This window comes from Haemaphysalis longicornis, unplaced genomic scaffold (assembly GCF_048455015.1).
Source record: "Haemaphysalis longicornis isolate Haplotype H1 unplaced genomic scaffold, Haemaphysalis longicornis Haplotype H1 scaffold_6, whole genome shotgun sequence".
NCBI lineage: Eukaryota > Metazoa > Arthropoda > Arachnida > Ixodida > Ixodidae > Haemaphysalis > Haemaphysalis longicornis.
In genome coordinates this window covers 17,817,252-17,829,751 of record NW_027526407.1, presented here as the reverse complement: position 1 = coordinate 17,829,751, position 12,500 = coordinate 17,817,252, and positions in this window count along the sequence as shown.

Below are 12,500 nucleotides of genomic sequence, written 5' to 3'. Positions count from 1 at the left end.
ATATACAAGAGAAGACAAACTTCGAACAAGGTAAAAGCATGATTGTGGCCTACGTTTCAGCAAAGAGAACTTGCTTTCCTCAGACGAAAAAGGTATCCTAGAACGAGGTTCAACTTTCTGTCCCACAAATAACAGTTTGAATGAATACGAGTTACACAAAGATCTCACTGAATTTTCTCGGAGAATGAGACTAAGCGAGTTTTTTCCGGAGAAGCAGGACCAACGTGACATTAACGAACGCACCCTCCACCCTCCTAGCACTTGGACTCCAGATATACATCAATCTCCAGAATTGGATCTGTACTTAAAATCAGTATCAAGAGAAATTTTGGCAACAACTAAGCGATCAAACAAGCGCAAGAACCTAACTCCGTCGGAAGAAGTTACCCTGAATTGCCTATCAGCCAGAACCGACATAGACATAAAGCCAGCCGACAAAGGTGGTAGTGTAGTTGTTTTACCTATGGGAAAATACAAAGATGAAGCTTACAGGCAGCTCAATAACCCTTGCACTACAAAAAAAGGCCCTGAGGAAAGCAAGTTCTCTGTGCTGAAACGTAGGCCACAATCGTGCTTTTACCTTGTTCGAAGTTTTTCTTCTCTTGTGTTCTCTACCATCTTCAGACTTCTACTACTCCCTATATATATATATATATATATATATATATATATATATATATATATATCAAATCAGACATTTGAAAATAAGGGGCTCTATGAATTAGACAGAATAAGGGTTGGCAGTCAAGAAAACCCCGAAAAGCAAAGTCGGGAATGCGGCAGTTCATAGCAACAGACGAAGAATTTTTTGAGTCAGAAAGGGGTGAAAAAATGCCCGCCAGGTGGGATCCAAGCCCACGACCTCCAGAATATAGGTCTGGTGCGATGGCCACTACACTACCGGCTGGGTCGTTCCCCACCATTTTCTCGGGTATTTATCTTAAAATACTTTTTTTGTTTCTGGCACTTCTGGGTTGTAGCCAGCGCACTCGGACTAAGCGGGGTGAAGGGGACTTTCTCTTTAACCCCCGTGCCGTGACTCGAGTGTCTACGACACGTCTAGAGTGGTTGACCAGCGTTGAACCCTATTAAGCCTCTTTTGGCACCAAGACTGCCAGAACAGAGGCCCTCGCTATGCATGTAGCGAATCAGAAATTGGAAAATGAGGGGCTCGGTGAATTAGGACAGAATAAGGGTTGGCAGTCAAGAAAACCTCAGAAAGCAAAGAGGGGAATGCGGTAGGTCATAAAAACAGATGAAGATTCTTTTGATTCAGAAAGAAAGTAGTGAAAAAATGCCCCCCGGGTGAGATCCGAACCCATGCCCTCCAGAATAACAGCCTGGTGCGAAGACCACTACGCTACCGGCGGGGCTGTTCCCCCACTACTTTCTTGGGTATTTATGTTAAGATATTTTGGTTTCCTGCACTTAAGGGCAGTGGCTCTCCCCCCGGCCCGGGGGTTAAGAAGACGGTGCCCTTAACCTCGAGTAGCCCGAGTGCCACTGGCCGCCACCCCCAAGTGCAGTATATATATATATATTTATATATATATATATATATATATATATATATATATATATATATATATATATATATATATATATATATATATATATATATATTATAAAAGTCAATTGGAGAAACAGAACAATATTTATTTTAAAGTTTCAAAATACAAATTGCGCAGATCAGATGGGTTTAACGATATATCAGTTGTGGCTTGGGCAACAATGTATGTTAAGCAAAATGTAGGCTGTACGCGACACAGAAGCATACGGAGCCCTAGAACGAAATGGGGGTTAGGTTTTGAAGCGGTGCTGGGGAACAGAAGGGAAATGGGGCGTAATGAATACCAGCGATTCTAAGGATTTCAGGAAAGCGTTGCCTGGCACTGAGGTCACCACGGGACAGAAAGAAAGTGAGGGAATAAAGAATGTCTCGTTTCATGCTCGTTTCTTGACTGGAAATTGAGTGGTTAGCAGAAAAGGGAGGGAGAGTCCAGAGTTAATTACGGACGCCTAGCGAAAGCGTTAATACAAACACACACACACAAAAAAGGAAGGAAGGAAGGAAGGAAGGAAGGAAGGAAGGACGGAAGAAAGGAAGGAAGGAAGGAAGGAAGGAAGGAAGGAAGGAAGGAAGGAAGGAAGAAAGGAAGGAAGGAAGGAAGAAAAGAAGGAAGTCAGGGATTCGAGCAAGAGGGGGTTTTTTTCATCGGGAGGGGCGCGTGAACCACAGCCGGGGAATGCGGAGATCAAATAGGTTTGGAGAAAGCCCCAAATGGCACGTGGTTTCGCATGGAGTAAAATCGCGGAAACGTTTTCTGTGTAAAACGTGACAGGCGTTTACGAAGCGGACGCAGAAAGGCAAGGTCACGCAATTCAAGGAAAATACAATTCAAAGAAAGGCTAATTCAGGTGAAATCGCATAAACACCGAAAAATATTTGGCCTTAAGGGAAATAAGATATACAAAAAAAGATATACAGTGCCACATGAAGTTCTCGAAGAGCATTCATGGAAGATCATATTCCCAATACAACTTGTTCAGTGCAAATGGACACAAATTATTAGTAACATGTAAAATAAATTCAATTGATGGTAAAACTCTAGCGTGCTTTAAAAGCTTAGCAGAATGCAGTCTGAATTTCTAAGCAACGCACAGCTTTACCCCTCTTCTATCGGAGGTTCATTGACGATATTTTTCACATTTGGTGCCGTGAGGAAGAGGAACTTCTAAGATTTATTACCGCTTTGAACAACGCCCATCAGAACATTTCATTCTGCTACTGATATTCCGCATCTGCAAACAATTTCCTAATGTTTTAGTGTTATTATCGGATAACGAGCTTGTGACCTCAGTCTACAGGAAGCCAACAGACCGACATCAATACTTGCATTTTAAAAGCAACAAAGTGAAACACTGTAAACTCAGCATACTATACAGCAAGTCTCTGCGTTTTAGAAGGATATGCTCCGATGCAGCTGTTTTTGCCTCTAACTGTCAACAACTAACTAATGATTTAACAAGACAGCAATACCAATCGTCAGTAATCAGTGATGCCATTAGGGAGCCTGAAAAACAGGACCGCCGCCACTTGATAACCAACTCCGAAACCAAATCTTTGAATACGACACGAACCTGATTCTAACATATGCCGCTCCGTCCTTCAACATAAGCTGCATACTAAGAAAGCACCACAACATTTTACTTCAAAGCGAAAGGTTGCGAAGTGTTTTCCCTGAGCCTCCCCGCGTCGTGTACGACGTGCGAGGAATATCAGAGATATTGTAACGTCCTCTAAGGTCAACACCCCCAGTTTCACAGGCAGCGGACCCTGAAATTAGCCTAGGTACAAACTGTGCTTTATGATGACTAAAGCCTCTGTTGCCACCAGCACCACGTCTTTATTCTGTTTCCATATAAGATGACACTTTCACTGTGACAGCGCAACATTGTCTACCTTCCTAAATGCACCATATGTCAAACCTAGTACGTTGGTCAAACTGAGAATCCAAATTAGAGTGACAATCAACAACCACCAAGCACACATAAAATCCCAACTACACATCCCCTTATTTAACATGTAAATAATCTAGGTCACCCCTTCCGCGCATTCACGGCCACGGTGCTTCAGTCCAATTTGAAAACGCATTAGGACAGTGAAGCCCGTGAATCGCACCTTATTTACAAGTTTACCCCTGTCTTGAGCGAAATAAATGAAAACACAGGACGATTGTCTTGCTTGCCCAATCAAGCACCTGAGAAGGCTGATGCAGCGAGCAGCTGAGAAACTTTGTTCTGAACTAGAAGCGTTTTTTGTCTGAACAAGAAAGAAAAACACTCTGGGCGCGTGTTTTTCTTTCTTTCTTTCTCACGTAATTAATAAAAAAATAATGTAACGTCACTAACGGTAAAAAATAGTCTAAAATTTCCCCTGTGCCTTCTTTGGCGTTGTAGACTGCCGGCATTTCTTTCTGTATTTCCTAAACGAGCCCCTCATTTCTAAACCCTATTATCGTGCGAAAGCTTAGCGAGGGCCTCGGTTCTGGCAGCCTTGATGCCAAGGTAGCATAAGAGGGTTTCCCGCCAGTTAACTGCTTACGACAGGCTTTAGACGTTCGCGTCACGCCCCGGGAATTGAAAAGAAGGTCCCCTTCTCCCCGTGTCTTCTGAGTGGCGCTGGCTACCACCCTCAATCGTCAGATACAGTTGTAGTAAATATAAATACCCTAAAAAGTAAAGGAGAACACAGTCGCCCAGATAGCCGATCGAATTGGTAAGGCATTCGAGATCTAATCGAAAGGCGTGGGTTCGGTCCCCACTCTGTGTGCGTGTTCTTCTTTCTTTCTTTCTCACGTAATTAATAAAAAAATAATGTAACGTCACAAACGGTAAAAAATAGTCTAAAATTTCCCCTGTGCCTTCTTTGGCGTTGTAGACTGCCGGCATTTCTTTCTGTATTTCCTAAACGAGCCCCTCATTTCTAAACCATATATATATATATATATATATATATATATATATATATATATATATATATATATATATCAAGGTTGCAGTCGTCATTGCCAGTGCTATTCGGCTGTTTCTGAGATATTTTAATAGTGCCGAATGACGTGCGTTTGTTATATTTCTTTAATAAAGTGCTAAATAGGCGAAAATATAAGTCGAGAAAAAATCCAGCGTTTTTCCGGGAGCGGAGTCGAACCCACATCTCCGCATAACGCGTGCGGTGCGTTAACCAATTACGCTACCCCGCAGCGGCTCCCCTCTCGACTTTTACCGGGAGGTTTATATTTACAAGTGCTCTGAGGCCGGTCAACTAACGCCGCCCCTCGACTACCGCGGGAGACGTAGAACGTCTTCTTTCCCAGCGGCCGCCACGTAAGACGTGGTCGGAGGTCGGGGTTAGCAATTGGCATATCCGAACTGCTGGAGCCAGAGTCCTCGTAATGCATGTAGCAGAACAGAAAGATACGGGACGAGGGACTCAGTAAGGACACATATCAAGGTTGCAGTCGTCATTGCCAGTGCTATTCGGCTGTTTCTGAGATATTTTAATAGTGCCGAATGACGTGCGTTTGTTATATTTCTTTAATAAAGTGCTAAATAGGCGAAAATATAAGTCGAGAAAAAATCCAGCGTTTTTCCGGGAGCGGAGTCGAACCCACATCTCCGCATAACGCGTGCGGTGCGTTAACCAATTACGCTACCCCGCAGCGGCTCCCCTCTCGACTTTTACCGGGAGGTTTATATTTACAAGTGCTCTGAGGCCGGTCAACTAACGCCGCCCCTCGACTACCGCGGGAGACGTAGAACGTCTTCTTTCCCAGCGGCCGCCACGTAAGACGTGGTCGGAGGTCGGGGTTAGCAATTGGCATATCCGAACTGCTGGAGCCAGAGTCCTCGTAATGCATGTAGCAGAACAGAAAGATACGGGACGAGGGACTCAGTAAGGACACATATCAAGGTTGCAGTCGTCATTGCCAGTGCTATTCGGCTGTTTCCGAGATATTTTAATAGTGCCGAATGACGTGCGTTTGTCATATTTCTTTAATAAAGTGCTAAATAGGCGAAAATATAAGTCGAGAAAAAATCCGCCGTTTTTTCCGGGAGCGGGAGTCGAACCCACATCTCTGCATAACGCGTGCGGTGCGTTAACCAATTACGCTACTCCGCAGCGGCTCCCCTCTCGACTTTTACCGGGAGGTTTATATTTACAAGTGCTCTGAGGCCGGTCCACTAGCGCCGCCCCTCGACTACCGAGGGAGACGTAGAACGTCTTCTTTCCCAGCGGCCGCCACGTAAGACGTGGTCGGAGGTCGGGGTTAGCAATTGGCATATCCGAACTGCTGGAGCCAGGGTCCTCGTAATGCATGTAGCAGAACAGAAAGATACGGGACGAGGGACTCAGTAAGGACACATATCAAGGTTGCAGTCGTCATTGCCAGTGCTATTCGGCTGTTTCCGAGATATTTTAATAGTGCCGAATGACGTGCAATTGGTTAACGCACCGCACGCGTTATGTGGAGATGTGGGTTCGACTCCCGCTCCCGGAAAAACGGCGGATTTTTTCTCGACCTATATTTTCGCCTATTTAGCACTTTATTAAAGAAATATGACAAACGCACGTCATTCGGCACTTGAAAAAGGCTGGTTTCCAGCCGAAACGTTGTATTAAATATTGTTATGTTTTTCGTGTGACTCTAATTTATTATATATATATATATATATATATATATATATATATATATATATATATATATATATATATATATATATATATATTATGTATATATATAGTGAATCAAAATGAGAAATGAGGATCTCGTAGAAATAACACATAAATAAGGTTTGGCAGTCACGAAAACCTCCGAAAGCAAAAAGGAGGTTGTGGTAGCTTATTGAAACAGATAAAGAATTTGGAAAGAAAGAAAGAAAACGTATCAAAAATGCCCGCCAGGTGGGATCCGAACTCACGACCTTCAGAATACCAGTCTGGTGCGATAACCACTACGTTACCGGCGGGGCGAATCCCCCCCCCGTCTTCCTCATCCCCCCGCCATATAGGGCACTTATGGCAATGTATATATATATATATATGTATATATATAAATATATATATATATATATATATATATATATATATATATATATATATATGGAAATGAGGGGCTCGTTAGAAAACACAGAAAGAAATGCCGGCAGGCTACATCGAAAGGCGTGGGTTTGGTCCCCACTCTGGGCGCGTGTTTTTCTTTTATTCTTTCTCACGTAATAAAAAAAAAACATGTAACATCTCTAACGGTAACAAATAGTCTAACCATTCCCCTATGCCTTAATTGTGCGTTGTACACTGCCGGCATTTCTTTCTATATATATATATATATATATATATATATATATATAGTATATATATATATATATAGGTATCATATATATATATATATATATATATACTATATATATATATATATATAAATTATATATATATATATATATATATATTTATATATATATGTAATTAGTGTCACCATGACAAACACAACAATATTTATTACGGCGTTTCGGCATGGAACCAGCCTTTTTCAAGTTAAGTACATAGGTCGAATACAGGGGTTATGAAGGCTCGCAGGGAGCGCTATGAGCACGTGGACACATTATTTCAAAAGTGTTCAAGATGGAAGTACTCCACGACTTGGCGCACAGGTAACCCATCTTAATATACAACGTGGCGAAAAGCAAAAGCGAGGCACTTAGGAAGCGTGTTTCCTTCAGCCACCGACCACCCACGCACAGCAATATTAAGAAAAGTAAACAATTAAGGCAGGGGTACTGGGCATCTCACTCCAAAGGAGCGGAAACACCCTGCCGCATAATGCGGAAGCGTAGAATAGACAATTAGTCATCCGGATACTGGGGAACGCAAAATCGCAGAAGTCGACGTTGAAGTCCAAGAATGCAGGCGGGAGGATTAGCGAGGTGGGCCGCGTCCTGAAAGGAAAATGCCGCCGCTTCCCCAGGGAGACCAGATAATAGCCACAAATGGCTTATCCGCGACCCGCGTCCCGGGCACAAGGCGGACAATGACGACCCCTTGAAGGGCACCGACGCCGTCAGAGGTGTGCGTGAGCAACCCAGAAAGAGCGCAGGTTGTGCGAGTATTTGGAGAAATGACACACAAGGCAGGAAATAAACAAAGAAACAGCACACAAAAAAAGCAGTTGAACGAGCCCCCGGCTCAAGACATGAAATGGATAGATACAACAAATTGTTAGCTTACATTTGATATTTTTGCAAGTAATAAGTGTTTGCACATTATGAAAAAAGTAAAATAAACTTGTGATGTAGGTACGAGAACAAATCTCCAGTGATCTAGGAAAAAATGGACACTTCGTAGCCAGTCATCATTGGCAGTATAAATTCGCACACAGCATTCTTTAAACAAACTGACAAACGAAAGAATACAAAGAATACACGTGTACAAATCGTAGAACATGGGGAACCATAGCAGTGAACAAAAATAGCTTACAAAGTGACATTTCGGGCAAAAGAGCAGTGAAGCATACGGAGAAAGTAAGTTATTCACAACACTAGACCGATTAGTGCTTGGAAAGTGCAATGATGGAATACAGCAAGATTTCGTGCAGGAGAAGCATTAGAGCATACAGAAAAGTCACCTGCTGACAACGATGAACCATCCAACGGTTGAGAAGTGGTAACGTGCGATCCGTGCCGCTACAAGGTCTAGGTTTGAAGGCACGACAGCCTTTCCTGAGACTCATTGATACCTCTTGTGAGAGTGTTATATTTGTGGATCAGATAAGATTCGCAAGCTTCCTTGTCGAAATGGGTTTTAAATCCTGATTGGAGCACTGTGGCCTTAAATTGGTCGAACGGTTGTTTCAATGAGTTGATATGTTTTAAAAGGGGGAAATAACGTTTTGTTTTTGCATCGATCTGTGATAATTAATGCGAGTTCTAAAATAATTTTCAGTCTGTCCAATATATTGCGCACCACAATCACCACATTCTCGGAGGTAAACTATATTTGCAGTGTCACAATTAAAGTTGCCCCTGATCTGCATGGAAAAGTCAGATTCCCTGCTCTGAGCGCTTGTTGTTGGTGTCATCATTAGACACAATTTGCACCGGGGTTTTCCACATGGTGTGGAACCTGTGAAACTAGTTCCTCTTGATCGTGATGATGTTATAATGTCTCTGATGTTTCTTGCCCGGCGATACACCACGCGTGGTGGGTCTGGAATGAAGTGCTTCAACCTTCAACGAGGAGTGACCATCCAAGATATCCCCGCACTGATGGACTTCGTGCCACGCACCACGACCACCATTGTTCTCCATGTTGGCACGAACGATATCGCCAAAACGCCGGCAGAGTCACCTTTCAACGGTACAAAAAGCTTCTCGCTTCCATCAGGCATGACCATCCTCAAATCCGTACCGTCTATGCGACTCTCATCGTCCCTCGCTGCCATGATCGGCGCCGACAACGGAGCAACTGGCTGGCCGTGCACCACTTAAACTCAGAAGCCTGCCGGTTTAATGACCTTCTTCACAGGCATTTTCTCCGCACCAGGGGCCTCTTCTACCTGGACCGCGGCCTTGAGTGGCTGCCCTCGGCCCGGGTGTTTGCCGCGGATGGGATCCACCCCAACTTTGCCGGCGTCGTCATCATGGCCAGCAACCTGCACCGGGCCTTGTTGAGAAGCTTTGCAGGCAGTCAGTCGACATGGCTACAACACGGTGCCAGTGCCCCATCCCAACAAGTGCAAGGACAGGCCCCATCTCCACCTCCTCCTCCACCAACAACCGCTGCTCTATCCTCCGAGGCCCCCTCAACCAGGCCTTGATATTCCGATGTCTTCCAGGGAACACCCCGAGATTGACTTCCTGAAGAGCCCCCAGGTGAACGCGGTGTCCATCCATTTTCTAGAGAGTTTTTAAAGCTAAGGAAAGTTGTGGAAAAAATAATTCCATATGAACATCACGTTAGCAGCTTAATTGTATACAGGAAATCAGGCATGGCCCCAAAAGGCTTGATAATTAACTTCAAATGAGCTACCTCTGATGACCTCTCGCCTACTCACGAGGCAAACTGGCGGAGCATACTACATAAGGCATCGATGGATCTTTTGAGCATTGTAATCGAACATGTCCAGTGTTGCCTCGATGCCTTAAAATGGAAGAAACCTCTCTACTTAAAAAATTAGTTTGACTACGCAAGAAAAGACCGAACTAGAAATGTGTAAACTGAACAAAACAAGCCATTTTTCCGCTCTCAAGGCAAAAAAATGCTCCGCGACGGTGTTGATTTATCCCTATCCGAACCAAGCACATCATCTTCCCATAATGATGTACCCGAGCCCGACACTCCTGATAATGTAGTCATCCTTTCCACCGTTACTCTTTCAAAAGATGAATTGAGCGCATTGTCTAAGGGCCAGCTTTTTGTCCCTCCACTGGAAAATTAAATGAGCAGCAACTGTAAAATGATCTTGCAAATTTCTCACGCTCACTCCGGCTAAAAGAGTACTATCATGATGTCCCCAGAGATGATAACACAGGACCGAGCTTTTCATCAGTTAGCCATTGGACGCCACCACCACAACTTGACAAGTATATGGATACGTACATAGAATAGAATAGAATAGAATAGAATTTTATTTCATATTCTTTATAAGACATGACGGGGTCGAGAGAAAAAGCTGCTGTGGACAGCTTGACGAGCTCTCGCCCCGTACCGGTGTATGGGCAGCAGATGGCGCCTAACGGTATACATCCTAGAGGGCTTGCGTGTAATTGATACAATCCAATTTCAACAAGACGCTGTTTTTCTGGAAAATTCAGTAAACTATTACTAAAGAAAATGTTGTTACAACAAATGTCGTTAAATAGACAGAAATCAGAAAAAAAACAAGTATATACAATGTGTAGCGGAACATTGCTTGCATACATAGCCAGAACTGGTACTCTTCGTGAGAAAAAAAAAGAGAGAGAAAAAAGAAAAGAGAAATCATCATTACAGGTACACACGTAAAAGCCCAGAAATCCTTAAAAATGAAAGTCAACGCCACGTTCCATAAATTGATTTAGAAAATTGGGGACAGTATAGGACAACATCAAGGCGGTTCAAAAACATGTCATAGCGGAATATAGAAATCGCATCTCCTACCGACCGAATCTCACAGGAAAGGAACAGAGGGCACTAGAAATCCTTAGCACCCGCTCTGACATAATTATAAAGCCCGCTGACAAGGGAGGAGCCATTGTTGTCATCAACCAAACGGATTATAACACAAAGCGCAAAGGCAATTACCGTAAAAACCCACGTATAATACGAACCCGAATATAATACGAAGTAATATTTTAGGGATGCAAAATTGGAAAAAAAAATTTATTGGTTCATATCCTCGCGGCGCGGTGTTAGTATACCCGCGCGGTGTTCACGGTCGTATCACACAAGTGAGGATAAGTCCCCGCAGTTCAATCACTGTCATGCGTGGCCTGTCAATCACTGTTTACGTGGCCCCGACATACTCGTTCTCCACTGCTGAGAACTTCCCAAAGCGTGATTCACAAGAGCGCATGCGTGTTGCCGAACCAAACGCTTATCCATTAACAAAGAAATGGGTGGCTAGCGCTGGCTAGGGCTAGAATTGGATAGCCACGTAGCAACGAAGCCAAGCCGCAGCCCCGAGCAATACCGAAACCATAACATGAAGCGGAACGTTGGAATTTTTGTTGTAATTTTAGTTTGGATCCGCATAAAGTACGAGGCTGATATCTAGGACGCTAATATTTAGAAAAAAACCTCGTATTATACGCGGGTATTTACGGTAGGTGACACGTCTCTCTACCAGCCCCTTGCGGCCGATCCGACATTAGATTAAAAAGAACGACTCCGCAGTAGCATAATTGAACTTGGGGATGAAAAACTGATAGACAAAAAAAACTGCGCGAACTCGTATTCCACTGCACTGCACGCCAGGACGTTTTTACCTCCTTCCCAAAATTCACAAATTCAACAATCCGGGCAAGCCCATAGTCTCTGGCATAGGAACCGTGACCGAGAACATTTCTAGCTATGTCGACAACATTATAAGGGAAATTCCGCCCACATTCAATTCGTACATAAAGGATACTACTCATTTTCTAAGTGAAATAAAAGACCTCCCGATACCGGATGACTCCTTCCTTGTAACATTAGATGTAGCCTCTTTGTATACAAACATACCTCACGCCGGTGGAATAGAATCTGTCATAAGAGCCTACGAAAATTTCTAAGGGGACAAACCTATTGACAGCAACACTTTGGCCAAACTGTTAACTTTAATACTTGAATTAAACAATTTTGAATTCAATAACCAGCACTACGTCCGAATAAGTGGCACATCTATGGGGACAAAAATAGGCTCAAATTATGCAAACATATTCATGGGAACCCTTGAGTCACAGTTCTTGGAGAACTTCATTTTAAAACCACCGTTTTACAAGTGGTACATCGACGACATTTTCTTGGTTTGGTCTCATGGTGAGGAAGCCCTGAAACAATTCATATCTGATTTCAACAGTGCTCACAGTGATATCTCATTCTCACATGAGTATTCAACGTCGACAATAAATTTTCTTCACGTGCAGATAACAACTAATGGACACAGACTGGATACTTCTGTGTACAGAAAACCCACCGACCGACACCAATACATGAACTTACACAGCAGCCATGTGAGACACTGCAAAACGGCCATTCCATACAACCAAGCCCTACGCTTCCGCAGAATTTCCTCTAACCACAATGACTTCGCTACTAATTGTCATCAGCTCCGCATTGACCTCGCACGACAAAAATACCCACTAACACTCATTGAAGATTCAATCAGGAAGGCATTAGAACAGGAGCGTTCAAGCCTTATTAGTGGCAATAAAACCTCCACTTCGAGGTCACAAACCAATGTGATTCTGACATATTCGGCATC